The sequence below is a fragment of the Hetaerina americana genome, unplaced genomic scaffold, assembly GCF_022747635.1.
Source record: "Hetaerina americana unplaced genomic scaffold, ioHetAmer1.1.p SCAF_30, whole genome shotgun sequence".
Classification (NCBI taxonomy): Eukaryota; Metazoa; Arthropoda; class Insecta; order Odonata; family Calopterygidae; genus Hetaerina; species Hetaerina americana.
Window position 1 is genome coordinate 1,630,982 of NW_027286875.1, and position 20,930 is coordinate 1,651,911.

Below are 20,930 nucleotides of genomic sequence, written 5' to 3' on the forward strand. Positions count from 1 at the left end.
TGCTTTTATAATATGACCTCAGCTGTCAGAGAACGTTAAAAACGAAATCGCTGCTACTAAAATGAAATTCCCCACGCAAAAATTACGAGCAAGGAACACATACTAGTTCATATTACCAATCTACCATTCCCACCATGCTACATACCATAATGAGGAAAGAGCAGCGTATTTAAAAAAAATAGCACATAAAAAAACAAAAGCTGTGAACTAGTAGGCATAGCCAATAGTTTCACTAAGTCAATTACATCATTACTGTTTACCTATCAAAGCAATCGAAATTATTAAATATCACAACAATTTAAAACATCACTGCTATCAACAGTAAAATTTTTTCATGCAGGCCTACTGCACTCAATCCTTAGATTGAACATTTCTCGTAAATACTTTCAAATGCACGTTTGAAAAAGTGATAGGATGCAACTTTTCGAGGAGCTTAGCTACCACAAAGTGACTGAAAATCATTCAAGATATGCGACCGAAAGAAATTAATTCCTCATGATACATATAACGGACGTGCAAACAACTACAGTTCACTTTTAAAGGGTAATTACAAGCCGTATGATCCTCAAGGCTAAATGACGCACAAAAAATATGCACACATGCCTGTTAAATACATGAAACCTACCCACTTCCGAGTGCAAAAATGAACACGGTGGCCCTGAAGTTAAAAAAAATTCACGCTTAGTTCGACTATCCTAGAGAACATTGCTTTCCGACCGTGAGGAATTCTAATTAGCCAATCAAAGCAAACTTTGACGCATGTTTCACTACGCTTCCCTCGCGAGATTGTTTCGGAATCCAACGAAGGACTCTGAGATAAAGATGCGAGTGGCGACCACGCAGACAGGCGCTCATCCCCTGACGGCATTTCAATTCATCCCGTCCCGCTAATGACGCAATGGAAAAGGAAGTTGCAAAGTGGGCGGAGTGCACGGGTCCAACGCTCGGTGCTCCACGGCGGCGTTTTCCTGACGACCTGTTGCATGCCACCAAAATAAAACCAATGCGCAACACATCATAAGAGACAAAGGGATAGCAACAAAAGGGTAACAATCGCAGTATGAGAAGAACTGTTCAAGTCGATCGCGATAGAACAACGATGCACGCCCAAGAAGAGCATACCGAACAAAACTTCATTATAAGGTTATAAATGAGAAAAAAAGGAACGTGGTGGTGTGCCTAAGCTTACCTATATGTGATAAAAAATAAGTCGTCTAAAGTAAGTAAGTACAACGATTAAACCTAAATTCCGTAAAAATATCCTTCAAACTTTTTTTCCAATACTCGTTTTCATAATCTCCGACAACTCTAAGTGTCCTGCGTCGGTAAAATCGATTAAAATGTCCGAGTTAAAATGGGGTATAATATCATTTTACAGTTAAATGCCTGTGACAAAGATATCTAAGGGCATTCTTCATATTCATAAATTTGATACCTTCACTTGCTCGATATATGTTAATCAACTACGTAACCTACTTGATATAAGTTAATTAACAACTGACTGTGCAGACGATAACTGCCAAATATTAAAAAAACTAACGCAGAGTCAGTTAGGAAATTTTCATTTTAGACTTTTCACTTCACTCTAATCTCGGTAATAAAGTTCATGTGACCCGAAGTAAAATGATATAATGACCACTAATGGCCATGGCAAAACGAGCATTAATTCAACGAGGTTTCCAAATTTTAAACATATTTATCAAACGATCATTCTATGTTAACTCAGGCCAACCTGAATTAACCTTATCCCTCATGGAGGCTAGTTTCTAAATTTGTTTGAGGAAAAAGATAAAAGTTCGAGTTTCGACAGCCAAAGTTTGCGTTGAATGTTATCTCAATACCTTAAGTAATCCACTAATCAACTGGGGAGAACAACAAAATAAATATCACATCGAAATTAGGTCGTCAAAGGGACTAATTATTTCGAAATAATTTCGACAAGCACCGCCTGAGGAAAAAGCAGCAATCAAACTATTAACAGACTCTGGTAAAATTATTTCAACCATTTAATGGAGAGGGATAATGCAAGGAGAATGATGATTAAGAACAAACAATAAGTTAAGTCCTTTCCTCGGACAGTAATTTCAAATGAAGACCACAGTTGTTTTTTTCCCAAATGTCGATAACGCCTCACGCCTAACGAACAATCAATCAACGACTCTGGCTGCCTTGGACAAGCGGCAGCTCTGGCGGCGGTCACCGAAGGTAAAAGCCTTACCTTGATAGCCTTCTACTATTTATCCTCGAACCTGACCTCCTCAGCCAATCGGGGAGCTGCACGCGCAAATACCCTGGCTCTTGAACGAGTGAAAGACCTTCGTCGGACGCAGAACATGAAGGGTCATCACTCTCCCGCGTAAATACCTTTCGGAAGAAAGCTTTTCCCGCAAATGCCTACCGCCAGGAGAGAGAGAGAGAGGACACTTATGACGCGAGGAAAAAAATTAAAACAAATCTCTCCCGCGAAGTGACGTTATTGACAGGTGCGAACTACGGGTGCATTTGGGATAATGACGATCGTGAAGGGAAGTGGAGAGAAATCCGCGGGGAGGATGGATTGATTATTTAACATTTGAAGGTAGTCCGAATTCAGATGCATGGCCGAGAAAAATCTTACGAAATTTTCGAAACCTGAGGTCAAATTTTTGCCACGGCTAACGTCGTTGTCCCTGGTCCAATTTTTACCGAATACGAGGTCAGGAAATACCCGAGGCAGATTCCAATCGTTAGGGCCGGCGGTGAAAACTTGAAATGTAATTAAATTTGGGAAAGTATAACCAGGAGGAACAACTGATTTGTAAGACCTCAGATCAATAAGGTAGTATGCGAGTGACAAGTTAAATGTCAAGTTCCAAGGACATTGAGAAACTAATTCAGAAGGATTCATGCTAACATTCTGGGTCGAAGTTATATCCTTAATTGCAAAACAAAATCTACAGCTATACATTATCTATATACAATTTTTTCACTTTTTCAAAGAGATTTAAATGATGATGTTATGAAATTCATTACTTCAGTACGCTTTATTCGTCGATTTCACCAGGTGTTAAATACAGTGTGCCAAGTATTGAGTGATAGTACGAGTAGATTGTGGTACGCACGAATAATTTCGAACGCTCAGTAAGAGCATCAGGTGTGAAGACCGCTTGCAATGACATTATGAGGAGTTGCGAAACAAAGACACACTTCAGTTCACCAAACCAGCTGCTATCATAACTAGACACTAGACGAATACCACCAAATATTGAATTTGATCTTTAATACGCGAATAGTGATCACTCGTATTAAAATGAGATAAATTTCGACTTTTCCCTAACGAAGAACGAATTTAACTTCCCACGCTAATTCAAGTTACATTACCAGCGATTTAAATTTCGAAATGAGCCACTTTAGCTCTTGCTGTCGTTAATTTTCGATATAAACACTTGAAAAATGTGCAACATTGAATTGAAAGACTGACGGGAGCAAAAGAAGGAATCGATATTACAAACGGGCGCAACAAATTTGAGTTATGACAAAAATGGAATACCTATAATAGGAGCAAAGAGCACTCACTTCCTAGAAATAGCATCCAATGTTGGATCAGAGTGACGCAAATGGCGGGTTAACTACACGACAGCGGCATTGGAGTAAAACATGTAAATTACTCGGTTGGTGTATTACTTAGACATTTTCTTGTCAAACAAATAAGATGATAATCCAAACTACTCACCTCCGAGAGATTAAGACACCAACTGGATCTGCTACCTCAACCAAACTGCCGGCCACGCAGTTTCCGTTTTCCTTCTACACTCTTAGTTAATAAAAAGGGTTCTCCCAACTCAAAAATTTTCCTCACAAACGATCACCGATGTCTTCTCTCCCTCCGGCAACAACAACGAGACTCTTTTCTGAGCAGGGGAACAAAAGACATTCGAGTTGCGTCCCGGCGAGGACTTCCTAACTGACGAGTGGGTGGGTGGAGGGAAAGGAAACGAAGCGAAAATTATGCAATAGAGGTAAACTAACCTTATGTATTTATTTAAACTTTACTTCATCACTAAGTTTCCGTTCTCTGTAGCGTTGTAGAGCGAGCACTGAATTCTTTTTGCGTCCTCTTTTATTTATGCCCTAACGGCAATAGTAACGCGCACACGCACGGTGACCACAAAAACTCGTAACTTCCACTGACCGGTCACCCCGAAACAAAACACTTCCGAGTTTTCTCTCCTTCTCGGCACTCGTGTGAGAGAGGGAAGATGATGTTGAGGATGCCTCGATACTTCCGACAGCTTTAATGAGTCCACGAGCTAATATCCGTGGTTCCCCCAACCCAAATACGAAGCGACGACTGTCCTCTCACTGCCTACTCCTCTCTACTCCCCCATATCCCTCCAAAGAAGCAACAAACCTTCTCCCTCCCTCGAACACCCTTCCGGATACCACAAAAGCGGTTTCCATGAAATCGTCGTTGGAAAGATTCTCGCCCTTGAGCGGGTCACGCACGAATCCCGCAGACGAGAAACTTATATTTGGAAATATATGCAGGTAGATATTATTTAAAAATATATATATGTTACATATATATAAATATCCGTACATCTAAAAACTTATATTTTGTTTCAAAAAAGTGACGACTCTCACCCTCACACGCCCTCGTCCGCCTCGTGTATCTCTCAACACGTGTGTACTCCAATGAGAACAACAGGTGGTGGCGGCGGCGCTGGAGACGAAGAGGAATCAGACGGCGGCGAAGACGTCGATGGTGCGTGCTTCGAGAATTCGTCCCTCTCCGTGCGAACAAGAGATAACCAAACAGTCCGCGGGATCACCCGCAGGGTGGTGTTTGACTTCGCCGGTGCCCTCCTCAAAAAAGGAAAACAAAGAAAACGAAAAGGGCTCCGGAGAGAGCGCGAGGAGTGAACCTTCCGTCTGGGGACTCTCTGCTTTGCTTCCCCCCGGGTTCTCTTTTCGGCCCGTGCGCGCTCGATGCCCGCTCAGCGGAGAGGAGGACGTGGGAGAGGGAGCGAACCGTCCGACTGCTCGGCGTGGGAGAAGAAGCGCGACTGACTCGAGAGAGCGCAGTCCCTTCCACCTATCCTCTCTCTCTCTCCACCTTTCCCCGCCCCTACTCCCTCATCGCCTCCCCCCATCGCTTATGCACACTACACTCCGCCTCCCTCCCACCTCGTCGCTGGACACGACTCTCCCTCCTGCCCCGCGGCCCCCTTCCACATACGCCCCCACCACCTTATCGTTTACCTGCCCTTCCTCCTCCTCTCGCACCAACTTCGGAATATCCCTCCCCTCAAAGCACGCATTTCTCCGACTGTGGCACACACCAACTCCTTCGCCACTTCGATTGCCCACCTTACTTCACAACAAACCTTGCTCAACACTTCTCTCTCTCTCCAGCCGATGGGAGGGAGACGATAGTTGAGGTGGGGACGAGAAGGAGCGGACCATACCACGAGGCGATGACGGCAGAGAGAAGAAGAGGTGGGGATGGAAGGAAGACAGGGGGAGGAGGGGGCGGAGCAAAGGGAAGGGGCGTGCGGAATGAAAACTCGTGGCTCTTCGGCGGCTATTGCGGAAAAAAATTACGCGCGACACAGTCCGACAACCCTTTTCGCGATACGGGGCGCGGGGGGTTCCGCTGCCGCGGTTGCGGCGACTCGCGGACGGTGGTGGTGTGGACGCAGCGCGCGACCCGACCCCCTCCCCCGGGTGTCGTTGACGCGCAAGGCGATCGAATGGGCGGCAATGGGATTCATTTCCTCGTGGATATTGCAATTGACGGGAAACATTCAGGGAGAGGGATCTACGTTTTTGCATTATGAGACCTTGTAGCGATGGTTAGAATAAAGGGGTTTAAAGTCATTTCGCTCCAATAACATTATAAAGGGATTGAGTTTCAGGCATTGACTTCTGGTCATTTGAGATTCGTAAGCTGAATGACAAACATTCACGCCCGACCGGTTAAGTTTTTTTTATTTATCTCAACTTATACGAAAGAAGTCATTCGTCAAATTATCTGTTTATCCTGTCAAATTTCAGATGCTGATTTCAAAATGAGTATGGATTGAACTTCCTGTTTTTACAGACCATACATGGATACTCTCAAACAAGAATTATTACTTGTCATGCGCTATCGTAAGTCCCACCCGAGCCCCATCTTAAATAACGCTAGTCCCACCGAAGTTAAATATAATTAGAGACTTCCTCTTTGAGCCAGGGAAAAAAATCACTTAACGCAACGAATTACGATACTTTTATGAGAGTTTTCCAATGGTTTTCCTAGTTAATACAAACTTGTTGAGATAAACTCGCTTAAATGTTACATTGCACTTCAGAGCACAAGGAAACTCAATATATAACTGAAGAAATATAATAAACATTGAGATATGGATAGGATTTCGTATGGATTACTTATGCCTTAGTTCAGGAAATTTATCGCCTTCACAAGACGATCCAATGACTGTTTTCACTCAGTACGAGACGGTCCATTCAGAAAATACCGCTGCGCGACGGAACAAAATGGAATGGAACGTGAGAAAGTGAAATATATGGATTACAGGAACGCCTCAGCCCTCTTAACGTGACATGACAACAAAGCCGAGTATTCGGATTCATATCCGCGGTCTTCAAGTTAGTCGACAATAGAGTTGTCCACCATATGCGCGCGCGCGGGCTGAAATGCAAGCGGGATGGCGAAAGACCAAAGAAGCTTCATCATTTATCATTATCGTCCCTTTCCCTTCCTGAATAATTTTCCAGAGATGTCACTGTCCTCCAGCATATCTACGAGCACATGGTACCCTCCGCCTGGGTGTGTGGCAAGGGCTGTTTCCAAACATGCACCGCTCTCATTACATATTACATAATGTTCGTAACTGAGACGTTCTCGAAGTAAACTAAACTACGACGTCTACAGAGTCATTTGCAGGGTGACATCGATGACAATTATACGGTCCTTTATCACTTGAGGGAGGGAATAAGTAATTCGAAACCAATATTTCCACGGGTGATCTCGTATTGCCCTCAAAATATGACCCCGATAAGTGCAATTGGTTGGGTTAGCAAAATGAATAATATAACCACCAACCTCAAAGTAAGCAACTTAAAGGTTGATTTGAAAGGAGAGGGCAGAGCTTACCTGTAACTAATTCCAATGGCGTGTGGAATAAACACATCAGGGTAGGGGGGGCAATGTCTTTCACCGCGTCGTCTGTGGTTTCTCAGGAAGATCTTCAATTAAAGATATTCTAGCCATTTAAAGGCTTTGGACGACCCCCAACGACGTCTTGCGATAACTTCCCCTTTATTTGCCCTATACTGTTGATTTATCCATTTCTCCCTAACTTATGCCTGCCTTCATTCTGTCTAAAAAGCCATCTCTTTTCCTTTCTCTACCACGATTACCCAACGTTCTCCCTTTCCATCCCATCATTCAACATAACACCACTTTTCAATATTTCTTACACCCATCCACTTTCTCTGTCATTTTCGGATTTCCCCATGCAACATCCTCTCTTCGACGGCTCCATTTAAAACCAAGGCATTAGTGTTTCTCTCCTTCCAACTCATTTTCCCTATTTTTCGCTATTCCCAATTCTCAAAAGCCTACAATATACGCTCATTCTTGTGCCTGACCAGACCAGATCTCTCACATCCATAAAGCACTATGGACCGCACAACCTTTATTAATGCTTCAATCATAATTTTACTCAATGTGCCAGTCATCAATGAATTCCGATAATTCTTCCTTCGAAAATGTTATTTTTATCTCAATGTCCCTTTTCCTCTAACACAATGCCCAAATACATGAACTGCTCCACCTGCTCTATTTTATCCCCTACCCCTGCTTTAATGTTTTACTTAGCTTTCCTCCTTACGGAGACACTCATTATTTTTCTCGCGGGTAGTCCTCATCCCATTTCTCTCAAATTGTACCTGTGCTCAATAATAACTCCAATCCCTCGGCTGTCTCTCCATCTTTTTATTACCACTAGATTGGTCGGATCCGCTTTTACTCTACCAATAGAATTATATCACTCACCTGATTTATATTAACTACCCTTCTCTCCAGTTTCCTACTCATTACTACGGCCACCCTTCATTGACTCTCCTCCCCACTGTAAAATACTCAGTAACAATCACTCCAGTCTTCCCATCTCCCTCTAACCTCACAAAAACCCAACACATCCATACCTACTTTCTCTATTTTTCCCTGGCTATTTTCTAGCTTCCCTGTCCTCATAATCACGTTCACATTCCATGTACCTAGGAAAAGATCTGGTATCCAAAAGCTGAGGGTTGCCAGAAGCGGCACTCGGAATCGAATACGGGTCCTCCGATCAACAGCCTCACGCTCTACCCATTAATCCACCACGCCTAAAATGTCAGAGATTTTGATTAGACCAGCCCAAACCTGACAAATGGACCATGCGCCTATTTGGTACTCCCCCCCCCCCCCCGGCTGGAAGCTATGTTGCAGACCTTGCTGCACAGGCGGGAGTATTACAATTAGTTTGAGCAGGAAACTTTTGAAAGGCTGTGCTAGTATTACAGCGAGGAGGTTCGTTATTCTTCATTCATTTAACTATTGAGAAAAAAAAAATTCGGTTCGGGACTTAAGGACATAGGCTAAGTTACATAAATTGACGGAATACTGGGAGGAACATGCACGCATTGCTTACGGGGAATTTACAAAAATAATACAAGGATAAATTATTACAATAAATAAATCTCATAATTTTTGTTAAGCGCATTAAAGGTTCCATGCGCGAAGCATTGCATGAAGATTAATCCGAATGGAACCGATGTATGTAATTCGATAATACAAAATCAGAAAATACGCACGCAGTTTAACACTGCAATAGGAGAGCGCAAACTAAAGTGAGTGGAGCAGTTCGCGCATTGGGCAGTACATCGGAGTAGAACGGGCGTAGTGGTAGTGATATTGAGGAAAGAGTAACGCGGTCGAAAGGAAAATATATGCAAGAAACAGGAAATTGATGGTGTTTTACCATATAAAAAGAGTTAATGAAAATAAGTAAACATTTTCACATTAAGCGTATCGCTGCATGGATCCAAAACCTGGTATTTGCTGGCAAACGAGCTCAGAATTGAGGCTTTCGGGATGTTGGTTTGGACAATTATAAAGAAAATAAACTAGAAGAGAGGAATATTAGCGCAGCGTTTGAAATTCCGTGGAGAAGAGAAGAAAATGCTAAACAATATCCGAATAAGGCCGGAAAAAAGAGTAGAGGATATATTGAAAGGTTAAATATATACATAAAAGTAGACGATAACGAAAAATATATAACTTTTAAAATTTTATAGAATTGAGTATCTCAGGCAAGCGGTGTAGAAGATGGAAGAGAAAACCTTTTTCAGATGGAGTGAAAGTAAGTCGAATGCATGAACAAGAGAAGAAGGGAATCGTGAGCAAGAGGCAAGGCATCTAATAGTTGAAGGGGACATATCGATAATAATTGGACCACCTACGATGATAACATGACTAAATTTATAAACCAATCACGAATCTTGGAACGCCAGCTCTAGGGACAATAGCAGGATAGACAAAAAACACGAACAGAGAGAAAGAAACACGGAGAAATCCTAAAATTGGACGAAGAAGACAAAACGCTACGGAGGAAATACGAACGGCCAGTGGCTGTTGAAGGCCGCGACTGAGTGGATAATGACAGACGAGTGCGGAAGAGAGAGAGAGAGAAAAAAGTAGACAATGTTGAAGGCAAGAAGGAAAGAACATACAGCCTCGAGAAACTGTTATTTGCGTTTTACGATGCTCAAGAAGAGCTGCGGGTTTTTTTTGGAGAACCAAATCACTATGTGATAGTTTTCCGAGTCCGTATAAAACCTAAGCCTAATCACAAGAATAATTATAATAAAAATAAAGCCTTCTCTTTGGCTAAGATCTTTTTTTAGTACCCTGCAAACCACCGCTAGGGTCTGTGGCAGGGGATAAAACACACCAGAATAATTTTGACCCGAGTACTTTACTCCTGACGCGATTGGACAATGCTATTCTTATCCATTATCGTCCGTGGAAAAAATTAAAATTTAAATATCTTTGTTCTACACTTGATCTCTCTAATTTTACTGACATGATCTCGCCTACCTCGTAAGATGGGAGTAATAATACATTTTCAACATCATTGCAAAAGAGACATCTTTCTAATGTATGCAAGGTTAATCAGTTAAATTTAACCTTCCCTCCGTGAGTGATTCCTAACCTAGCTCCTCCAATATTTTGGATAGTTTATCTTAACAATTTTTACAAATCTAGCTCCTTTACGCTGCACGCGATCCAATTCGGCAATCAATCTAACTCAGTGAGGATCCCATGCTTGCAGCATATTCTAAATGAGGACTAACTAGCGAAGGATAACATTACTTTTTGACCTTTTCATCACATTTACTCAGTACTCTTCTAATAAACGATAAATTTTTGTTAGCTTTTCCGCATATTCCCCGTATGTGTTTCACCCAGGAGTCGTGAGTGAGGGTAATGCCTAAGCATTCAATCGAGTCTACACATTCCATTTCGGTGTTCCCTAGTAGGCGTCCGGGAGGAAATGCTCTTTTTCCAAAAGTTTATCACCACGCACTTTTTTAAGTTCAATTCTGATTTCCATGTGTCGCGCCAGCGTTGTAGAGCATTAAGGTCATCTGACAAAGCCACTGTGTCCTCAGGATCACGGACATCACGGTAAATCACGGCATTGTCGGCAAATAAACGATTTTACTAGTGACTAGGAAGTCAATATCGTTAATGTAAAGCAGGAATAAAAGAGGCCCGATAACAGTTCCCTGGGGAACACCTGAAATAAAGTCCACTGCATTTGAGCTAAGTCCATCTATGAATACTCTTTGTACGCGACCAGTTGACAACCCTTGAATCCAACGAAGGGTATTTTTATCAATGCTATATGCTTCTAAATTTGTGACTAGTATACTATGAGGCACTTAAATATGAGATAACTTGACATAACGCAATGATAATATATTAAAAAACGGTAGAATATGAAAACGTAAATAGACGTAGGGGGAACATAAAACCAGAAGTAAGAGTGGGAAGCCCAGACATTTAGACACGGGCAATCACATTGACGAAATACATGAAGAGTAGGTGAAGATCCGTCTTGACGACCGATCCGACCAGACGCTACATTGGTACAAAATCGCGGTCGTAGGAAAATGTATTATTTTGAAGTTACAAAGCTTTGCTGTCCCATAAACCATTAAGTATTTCCACAAGGAACACCATCTATTGTGACGTATATTGTTATTTTTATTACAACGCCACATCAATATTATCAGCTACGGCAGGGTACGACGGTGGGTGCGCAAGGAACACGTGACTCAATACTTCTCTCACGCTACAGCTTGTGTCTTCGGGAGGGAAGTTATTGCTGCCGCTTATTTCGCGGAGACGCTCGCTGCAAACGCGTGAGAGACGGTGAGTCATAACAGGCGCAGCCATCTTAGGGCAATGAGATACTGCGATAGGCATGATACTAATATTTATATGATTATATGTTATATGAGCTAAAGTTTGCAGGAAATTACACGAATTGATGTTTTAAATATCTGTCCTAGACGGACATTCTTGTCAGTCCAACAATCTTTTGCCATCAACAAGCTAAATTCCATCAATATCTTATAATTACGTACATTGATACACAACTACGCACACCACTCGTAAATTTTTAAGATTCCGCAAGATAAATTGAGAAAATACCGTGACACCGATTGACCCCGAGAGCTGTTCTTTTGATTACGCCAAGGGAGCACATTAGTGGAAACGACCAGAAACATTTTATCCCCAACGCCATGTACTTTTCGCTAGGTGGATATCGAATCTGCATTCTCGCTCCGTAACACCCTGATGCCGGGAGAAGGTAACTTCCATCCAAGCCTAGCCTCAGCGTCCTTCCATTCCAACGTCAGCCGGCGTCACATCAAAACAAAACGGAGAGGTAAAATAACAAACCGGGATTCCGCTGGACACTAGCCGCTGGCCTTGAGGCTGATGAGGGAGCGACAAACCTCGACATAAAACTACGACCGAGTCCATCGACATGACCGCAATGAAATCGAGAGTCAAAATGTGCCTTCCACGTTTATTTCATCCACCTCCTTTTCAAAATGCCCCTACCTTCCTCCCGGCTCCTCTCAGGAACGCGTTGGCATCCCGGAGTCGACTCGCGGTCAGAGGAATCGTTGCTCGCGTCCCATGACGCAATAATGAGTCGCTCTCGGAATCTTTTGAGACGGGCGTGCCTCAAGCGGGAGTCGAGTCCGCGAGACACAAGGTCGCAAAGCGGGCAATTGACTCTCCCTCCCTCATTCTCATCCAGCCTTCCCATTCCTGTTCTCTTCCTCTCAACATCCAAGGTCAGCGGATGTGTGTTTACACCGGGACCGATGGTCCGTCATTACCGTGCGCTCGACGTCAAGAATTGATTTCGGCGAAGGAGGACGGGGTAGCGCGCCGGGGTCCACCGTCCACTCCGCGTGAGTATCATCCACGCGCGTCCGTGGCGGCGTGCCACGATTTACTGGAACTCGAGGTTTAATATCAATTAATATTCGAGACGGGCGATTCTTCGCCGCCAAGGACTCGGCGAGGGAGAGAGAGGAGCCAGCGACGCCGAGAGGAAGGACACCTTATATGCCGGGAATGCACTAGGAGGAATCGGTGAATCGGCACGGTTTTCTGAATTATGCACGGCAACCCGAGGCGATCGAAAGTGATCGCGAGGCACGATTCGACGCCGAGTTCACGCGGGAGACCGCGATATTTACATCGATGCATTTGGACGACGTTCATTCATAACGGACGAGAGGCAGTACGAAGGGTTATTATTACAAAAAAGCAGAGGGGGAGTGGAAGAGAGAAATGAAATAAAAAATTAAACAAATGGAATTTAAAAAATTTTAATGAAACGCTCTCGAGGGAAAAAGATATCTCGATTTGCGACCGTCGCTGGTCATTGATTATCTACTACCAAGGCATCGAAAATGAACTAACATCAATACAAACTGTAGAACGGAAAATTCCTGAAGACCAGAGAGAGTGGATTCTACGTCCGGGAAGGCCCATTGAGAGGGAATGCGAAGGCCTCCTCTGAGATGCCTGGTTCGCGCATTCCTGCACCTCCATCGATATTTTTTATTTCGATTAATCCATGCCTTCCATTATTGTTTACGACACAGAATAACCCTACCTGCCTCTAAGATCATTCACAGTAACGCCGGAGCGGAGGCAAACAGGAAAGGTGATATCAACTCGGTAGACATTTTAACCGATGGATAATTAATTATTTTCTCGACGAAAATGAATGCCACAATCACGCAAATGGTATTTTAGTTTTACGAACAGTCAAACGAGGGGGATTGTTTTTGCCGAGGAATTATTGAAACGCTGCTTAATACTGAGGAATTAATGACATGTCACCAGAAGGGAGTGTTATGAACAGAAGGGGAGAGAAATTAGGGGGTCATGTCGAACCTCGCTCAAAGAAACCTCTCTCCCGAAACCTCTGCTCCCCCGATGGGCAGGAACGAAACATTAGACGACTCCTCCGAAATTCGACCGACCATAACTTCAGGAGAATCATTTCAAAACCGGAAACAAACGAAAACGAGCTCATTTAAAATCGCGACGTAATACTCGCAGACATACAGAACATATCTTCACGAACATTGACGAGTCGCCTGGTACGAGAAAAACAAGATATGAACGCAACCCTTACAGGAGAAGATACTTTCATTTGGAAAGTGCAAGTCGTTGTTTAAATTGTCAAAGTAAACTTCAAGCTATAAAAAATAATTGCGGAAACCACTCGAGTGAAACCGGTTCCACAAGAATAATATTTAACTTCTACTAGAAAGAAGATATTATCCATTCAATAATATAATATATTTATTAACATAGCATATTTACTTAACAATACAGTAATCATTGAATTTTCAGCAATTGAATTCCTGCTCATATGCGTAATTCCCTCTTTGATAACTGGTGATCTGCTCAATTTGCGTGGAACACGACAACATTTGCTAAGGCCAAATATAGTCTGACAGGTGGATTGGTTCCTTATCACAAAAGGAAATCCAAAACTTCCACTGAAGCTGCAATTTGAAATACATATAATATAATGTGATACGGTAGCAAATAAAGCGTATTAAGAACGCTCCCGCATATCAACCATTTTATATTCTATGAGTTAGTAACGTCGCAGTATTTCACAAGCATAATAAAGAACAGATAGTAGCAATTTTCCACTATTTATCGAGTGGGAAATTGCTACTTCCCGTTCTTTATTACCTCTATGTCCGAATTCCACCATATCACGCTTTAAACTACTCAATTTCACTAAGAATTGTGAAGAGATTATTTTACTTATTTGTGTGGAATTAATATTTTTGTACTCATACTTCTCCAAAACCATCTGATACTATAAGTATGTTTTGCTACCAAAACCTAGTTTTAGTTAAATGAAAACCCAAGAAAACAGACGAAATACTGTGGACTTCCATGTGTGCAACGTCAGAGATTTGAACTTTAAATTTTTAAAGAAATTTTGATTCGATCACACTTCCAAATACGCTACATTCAACGGTTCCTCACTTTATTCACTTGTTTTCAGTCAGCTTATTAAACCGCAAAAAGAAAGTCCTATAAATTCTTCATTCACTATGTACGACAAAATAAATAAACAACATATGTTTAACCCCGCCGTCTTGATGATTCTTTTGTAATTCTACTCGGCAACATTCATACAAGTATGAAGATTGAACCTCTTAACACTAAAACGAAAAATTCTAAAGAGAAAAATTGTCAGTCTTTCGCAGAGTAAAACTCCAATAAAGATCTTTAACAAGGAAGGCCGAATTTAACGTAAGCGGGGTAAGCAAGGACCCAGACGTTATAAAACATACAGGCGCTTGCGGGCATATAATCTTGCCGACATTCCGTCAATAACAGTCACTGATATCCTAACAATATAACGACGCACAGCATTTTAAGTAAATTATTCAACTTTCGCAAATAAAAAATCAGATTTTAACACAGTAACCCCTCCGCCTTATGGCTCGGCTCAGTCGCTGGATATTCAATGGGTCCGCTTATTACTCATCCACCAGGAAGTACAACTCTTACCAATGTATTCCCAAATAAAACATTAAACCTCGGAAGACTCTCGTATCTTGGTCATTGCAAAAAGGTAGGAGCGGAAAAAAACAACCGATCCCTGCTCTCAGCTTCATTTTGCGAGCGCGAAGGACAACCAGAAAACAAAAGGAAAAATTAATCTTAAGGAATGGAGTATGACGGAGACTGAGCGGCGCGGGTGAATCACCGATTTAATGCGAGGGGAGGATCCGGGAAGGCTTTTGGCAACGAGCCGGCTGTTTTCATTCGCAGAAACGGAGCGGGAGGGGAAGGAGCGGGCGCGCGCATGATTTGAATACCATCGATCAGCTGTGCATCGGACGGGACCAGTGAAGAATTCTTAAATCAACGGAAAATCATGTCTGGTAAGCCCCACCTCTGTCACACCCGACTAATGATTGATTTTTCGTTACGGACGCACGCCAATCAACAATCGCGGATCTGACAGGAGGCGCACCAAAGAACCGCAAAGATTTGGAGGCGAGTGAATTTTCTCCTCACTCTGCTGGGATTTGATTGCAAAACGTTTCGATCCCGTCTTTTCGTTTGAAAAACGCGGTTGCCAAATTTACCAAATTTTAGCTCTCATTCTTAAGGGCATAGAGTGAGTTTCCAATAAACGTGACGACTAAGGACTCTATTTTATTCAATTCATATCAATAGATAATTACTTGGTAGGTTATTGCTACAAGTACGTTTTGGATGGTCACATACTGAACACGCCTACATTTAATGAACAATTGGCAATATTTTCCACTAAATATATTTTGTGGGAAAAATTGTCAATTTTTAATTAATTATGATATGCCACCATATCACGCCCGAAATGTCTATTTTTATACGCCTACATTTGTTAGCCTCGTCCAACCTGACACCATACAATACAATAAACTCTCCTTCAATTATACACTCATCCTATTTCCCTTCATTCCGTACTGCGTAAGATTTTCACCTCTATCGCAGTATTCAACTAACACAGTACTCCGTCGTATTTAGGATGATCGATATGGAATTGAGACTCCTGAAATTTTCAAAACTTTCCACACTCGAGAGTCGGACTGGACGCTTTCGGAATGAGTTTGGCATACACCGGATGGCACATCGAAATGGATGCCATTCAAAGTTGTAACCAGCGAATGTCTTACATTTTCCTCCTCGTTCGCCCGCCTACTAATGTTGACGTCTGCAGATGAATCAGCAGTCAACTGTACGACTCCGCTAAATCTTTAGCATCCCTCTTTAATTTGACGCTCCTGGAAAAGTGCGCTACGTGTAACAAAAAACCTGAGAATGATTCCCATTACCAACAAGAATATTCAGCAGATTATCAGGGATATTAATACATTAACTTCACTTCCTCATTAGTTCTTCACACATCCGATATAAGTAGTAGTGGCAGGGTCTAATTTGCGAAAGATTCACATATTCCCAAATAATGAAATAATAGACGAGGATAAATGCAAGGCATGGGCGGGATTCAAATGGTCTATAAGAATAAAGGAATTAAGATAGATGGCTTAATCTTTGCAGACGACAATTCGTTCATGAAAATCTCAGAAGAAGCGGGTCATCAGATAACCCGACTTCAGGGCGGGTTTATTTATCTCCTTCGAGAGAGACAGATTTTGACGAAAATTGAAAAGAACGCCTGAATGGATGAGTGCGGAAGGGGAAAGGAGATGATCAGTGGTATTGGATCACATACATCAAAGCCAACTTTCAGGACTGTGACGATGGGGCAGACTATCGTGACCATTGAATCTGGACTTCTCAGGAAGAGAAGCATTTTCATTCACGAGCAGAAAATTATGCATTTTTTAAACGAATCGCACTAAGTTAGAGACCGAAACGTACCCTGGAATAGATAACGTAATGTTCGTAACGGGACAGCAGGTATTCAAAAGTAGGACTGGACCTATAATTAACATTCATTTTGAATGTTATTAAAGCCAAGTATATTCTCAAAGGCCACCATCCCCCTCGATTTCGATATCGATAGGTCAACATACCAATGCTACATTTTGAGGAGTTTTTCAAACTATGACACATAGCATGGTCTTTCCCAAAAATAAGAAGAATAAATCCAGGAATAAATTTATCTCAGATCAAAGTAAAAATTACATAAAAATTCTTCAAAATATCACCCTTGTACAACGACATACTGATGCCAGCGCTGCTAGTTGCGGTACGATTCCTGGAAGCCGTCGATGGGAACCTCGTTCAGGACACTCGCCACGACATCTTTGACGTTACCCAGCGTTCCAAAATGGTCAATTTCCAAGCTCCTTTTTATTCTTGAAAACAGAAATTTCGGTTTTGTCACGTAGAGGCAGTACGGCGGCTGGAGGAGCGTTGCCACATTGTGCTTGGCCAGATACCCGGTCACGAGGAAGGGTTTTACCAAATAAATTTCTTAATCCACCATATCCACAGCTTTTTCGTTAGCTTTCCTCACCGCCCAACACATTTAAATCACGTCCACATATAAAAAATTATACGCCGAAGCCCTTCTATTATTCATGCGCCTGTTGACAGTTATTCGCTAAATTTAATGGAGCATATAAATATGGAGAATAAGTTAAGATGGAGGACACCTTAAAAAAATGACGAAGTAATGACTGCCATCCTCTAAAAGATGAGCAATGACGAAAATCTGGCCGGGATGGAACAAAAAGATAAAATTTACATGAAAGAGCTTATTTAAAAAATCTCATAGTGCAGGAATAATTGAGGCAAGATGCCGGAGATGAATTTTACTGCTCCGAATCTACCCTCACCTCTGATTGGATTATATTATTTTCTTTCTCTTTCGGACGAATATCGATGAGGTCCAGAGGAAACGGGCCATGAAAAAATCTCAAGGTTAAAGGAAGTCCAAATTGATGTGGTCATGAGTTTGTAAGATTTTTTTCTTACTTTAAACTGCGCATTTATATAATTTCAGTTTCCTGTTCACACTTATTCCCTTACTACCACAATAAACGGATGTCCGTGTTTCGACAGTATAAACAAGACATCACATATATCATGTGAGCGAGAGTAACTAAAGGGAGTAAGAAAGGCCAGTGAAGAAATTAATAAGGGCCAGGTGGACACGATGGACCGTAGGGACGATGGAAAGCATATAAATAGCGGTGCAACAAATTTAAAAAAAAGGTATAAATCAAACAAGCGTAGATTGTATAGTGGAAATTTAGGTCGAAAAAACTAGAAACTAGAAAAAGAGTCAACTCTTGGTCAAATATACAGTAAATTTTAATTTATTTGGCTTTTTACAAGAAAAAATAACGTGACATGTAATTTTACTCGGCCGTTCTCTTTGACGGTTTAACCCCAAACCGTGCATCCACCACCGTTCCTTCTTGAAATACTCGGACAATCATTAATGCTCTCGCCTCCATACGCTTCCCGAAAGCGGCCCAGAGACATGTTTAACGTAAATGAAGACTTATCATCCGCGTGATTCCAGAGTGTTTCCGGCGGTCACGGGACCAAAGTGCTTCATCTCGCCACGCACAGCAAGGGAGTCAACGCAAAAATCAGCACATAGGCCGTGGAAAAAATACGAAAAGAAGCGGAGTGAACGCGGCGAAGAGTGCGGTGCGAAATTCAAGAGAGTCGACCGGACGAAATCCTCGACGGCATCGTGTGTCAAGCATCTAACGGAGCAGAAAATTCTGCATAATTGAGCAGAAGGAGATGCAGCTGATGCATTGTCACCGGATGTGCTCGCACACGTGTGGGATTCCCGCCGGACTCTTCAAGTGTAAAAGTCGCCATCGCCACCCGACCCTAGTTAGGACTTCTCACGACATACGGCCAAAGCATAGAATAGTATATACTCAATGCAAGTAAACCGTAGGTGAGACGCTAGGTCACTGGAAATCTTACACGACCGTGTCATACAATGCTCAAGCCCAGGTCGGCATCTTCATCCCCTCACCTGTCATTACTGCTATTGCGGCGCTTTTGATCGTTTTTGCATCCGATTGCTTCCCCGAAGGCATACTCCAGGGTATGCGGCGTGGAGGAGAATACAACACGAGGCATGAATTCGAAAATATTCATTACTAAAATGTTAGGGACTAAGTAAAGAGTTACGTAATTCAATGGAAATTACACTAAAAAAAAGCACGCAAAAAAGCACCGGATGTACTTAAATGCATTCACTGCACTATCTAAATTTAAAAGCAACATTCTACTCATTTTAGACGAACTGCTAGGAATAGCTGTCATGCAATGATATCCGCGCGATAAGATGCAGTAGCACACGAAATGATTTACAGAAAACACTGGAATCACTGGGATAATCATATTCACGGAAAAACGCAAAAATCGAACCAAGAAAATCTCCCAATCGGTTTTCCGAACACGTTTCAATGGACACGGGCAGATGGGTGAGAAAACCTATAAAGGGCCATTACTCGGTGGAAATTTCCAAAAATCCGTTATGCTAAGTGTATGATCCCTGGATACGTGCGGGAGCTGGGTGAATTTGGGGGCCCTAACTAGAATTCCAAGAAGGGTCGGCGACGACCCCGCCCTGTCGTGGATCATATTCGTGCAATCTTAAAAAACTCACGGTTTGGACAAAAGAGGGATACAGTGAGGGAGCGAGACCTTGGGACAACGGAGGAGGACTGGCGGGGACATGCGAGGGTGGGTGGGGTGTTAAGGAAAAAAGCCCACTATTTTTCACGCGTCCGGAGTTCAAGCCAAGTTTTGCGGAGGGCGGGAAATCCCGGATCCGTAGGGGGGAAGAGGAGGCTGGAGGTGGGCGGGAGCGAACTCATCACTACACCGAATCACGGACGAGGATGGGAGTGCGGTGACACCGTCCATCTCCCGCCTGGGCGAGGTTGGGCGCGGGACGGGAGGAAGGGAGGCTTTGGGGGGGGGGTATGCTGCAGGAGAGCCTGTGGTAACAAGTGGTTAATCGGGACGGCCAAACCCGCAGCATGCGATAGGAAACCACAAAAGTACGGCACTAATGGGCATTCTCCAAGCTTTTCCGTCTCGCAAAAAAAAATTAACTCTTGGTCTTCTACTCGTACGGACATTTTGAAATGACGCAAGATCAAGGGCAACAGAGATGCTGCGGAGAAGGGACATTTATACCGAAAGCAAGGATACGCTGATGATTTGGGAATACTGGGAAAAGTTGGGAAGAAAATAAAGATTGAATGCTAGTCATTAAAAGAAGCCTTAAAATATGAGACGACACGAAGGCCGCCATTGATTTTCACTGAAGAAACAAAGCACTTATTCCTCAGCTAACTCGCAAGCAAACATACAACACTACCCTTCTGCATCTCAACTTGTATGCCGCAGTGTTTGGTGGGAGGGGATGTTACGTCCAAAGCCATAAGGGTGATTCGCCATTTTTTACATACGCCAGTTTACATTTTTTACGGACGTGTCAGTCGAAATCCTAAACCTCTCATTATGGTGTGGGTACACCAATGTTATGCTGAGTTAGAATTATTTCCTCCGGGTCAGCATTTCATAAAAAAATTTTCATTTGCGTAGAATTTTATGGCTAATAACGTAGATGTAAGTATATTCAATCCTCGTGTTCACCAGTGACCAGGAGGATTTTACTAATATCAAATATTTTAGTATGCTACAGTTACGTTTCATTCATAACGATTTTTGTCGGTTCCCTCAGGGACATTGGCGACCATTGTCCTAAGGGTCACCCGGGTTTCTCTGCATGTCCATAGTCTTCAATCCTACACAAAATTAA

The 20,930-nt window shown here is 42.6% G+C and overlaps 1 protein-coding gene across 7 annotated transcripts in view; it reads right to left on the minus strand.

Annotated features, from left to right (window-relative positions):
• Positions 1 to 20,930, minus strand: part of LOC139691202 (very long chain fatty acid elongase AAEL008004-like) — a 525,450-nt gene that overhangs the window by 139,019 nt on the left and 365,501 nt on the right. For 3 of the 7 annotated variants that reach the window (XM_071588931.1, XM_071588937.1, XM_071588936.1), the window contains exon 1: positions 4,624 to 5,033. The exons of 3 other annotated variants lie outside the window; for them this stretch is intronic. The gene's annotated coding sequence lies outside the window, so the exon portion shown is untranslated. Of the gene's footprint in view, positions 1 to 3,712; positions 3,875 to 4,623; positions 5,034 to 20,930 lie in introns of those variants that run through there. One more of the 7 variants, XM_071588935.1, reaches the window with a different exon arrangement.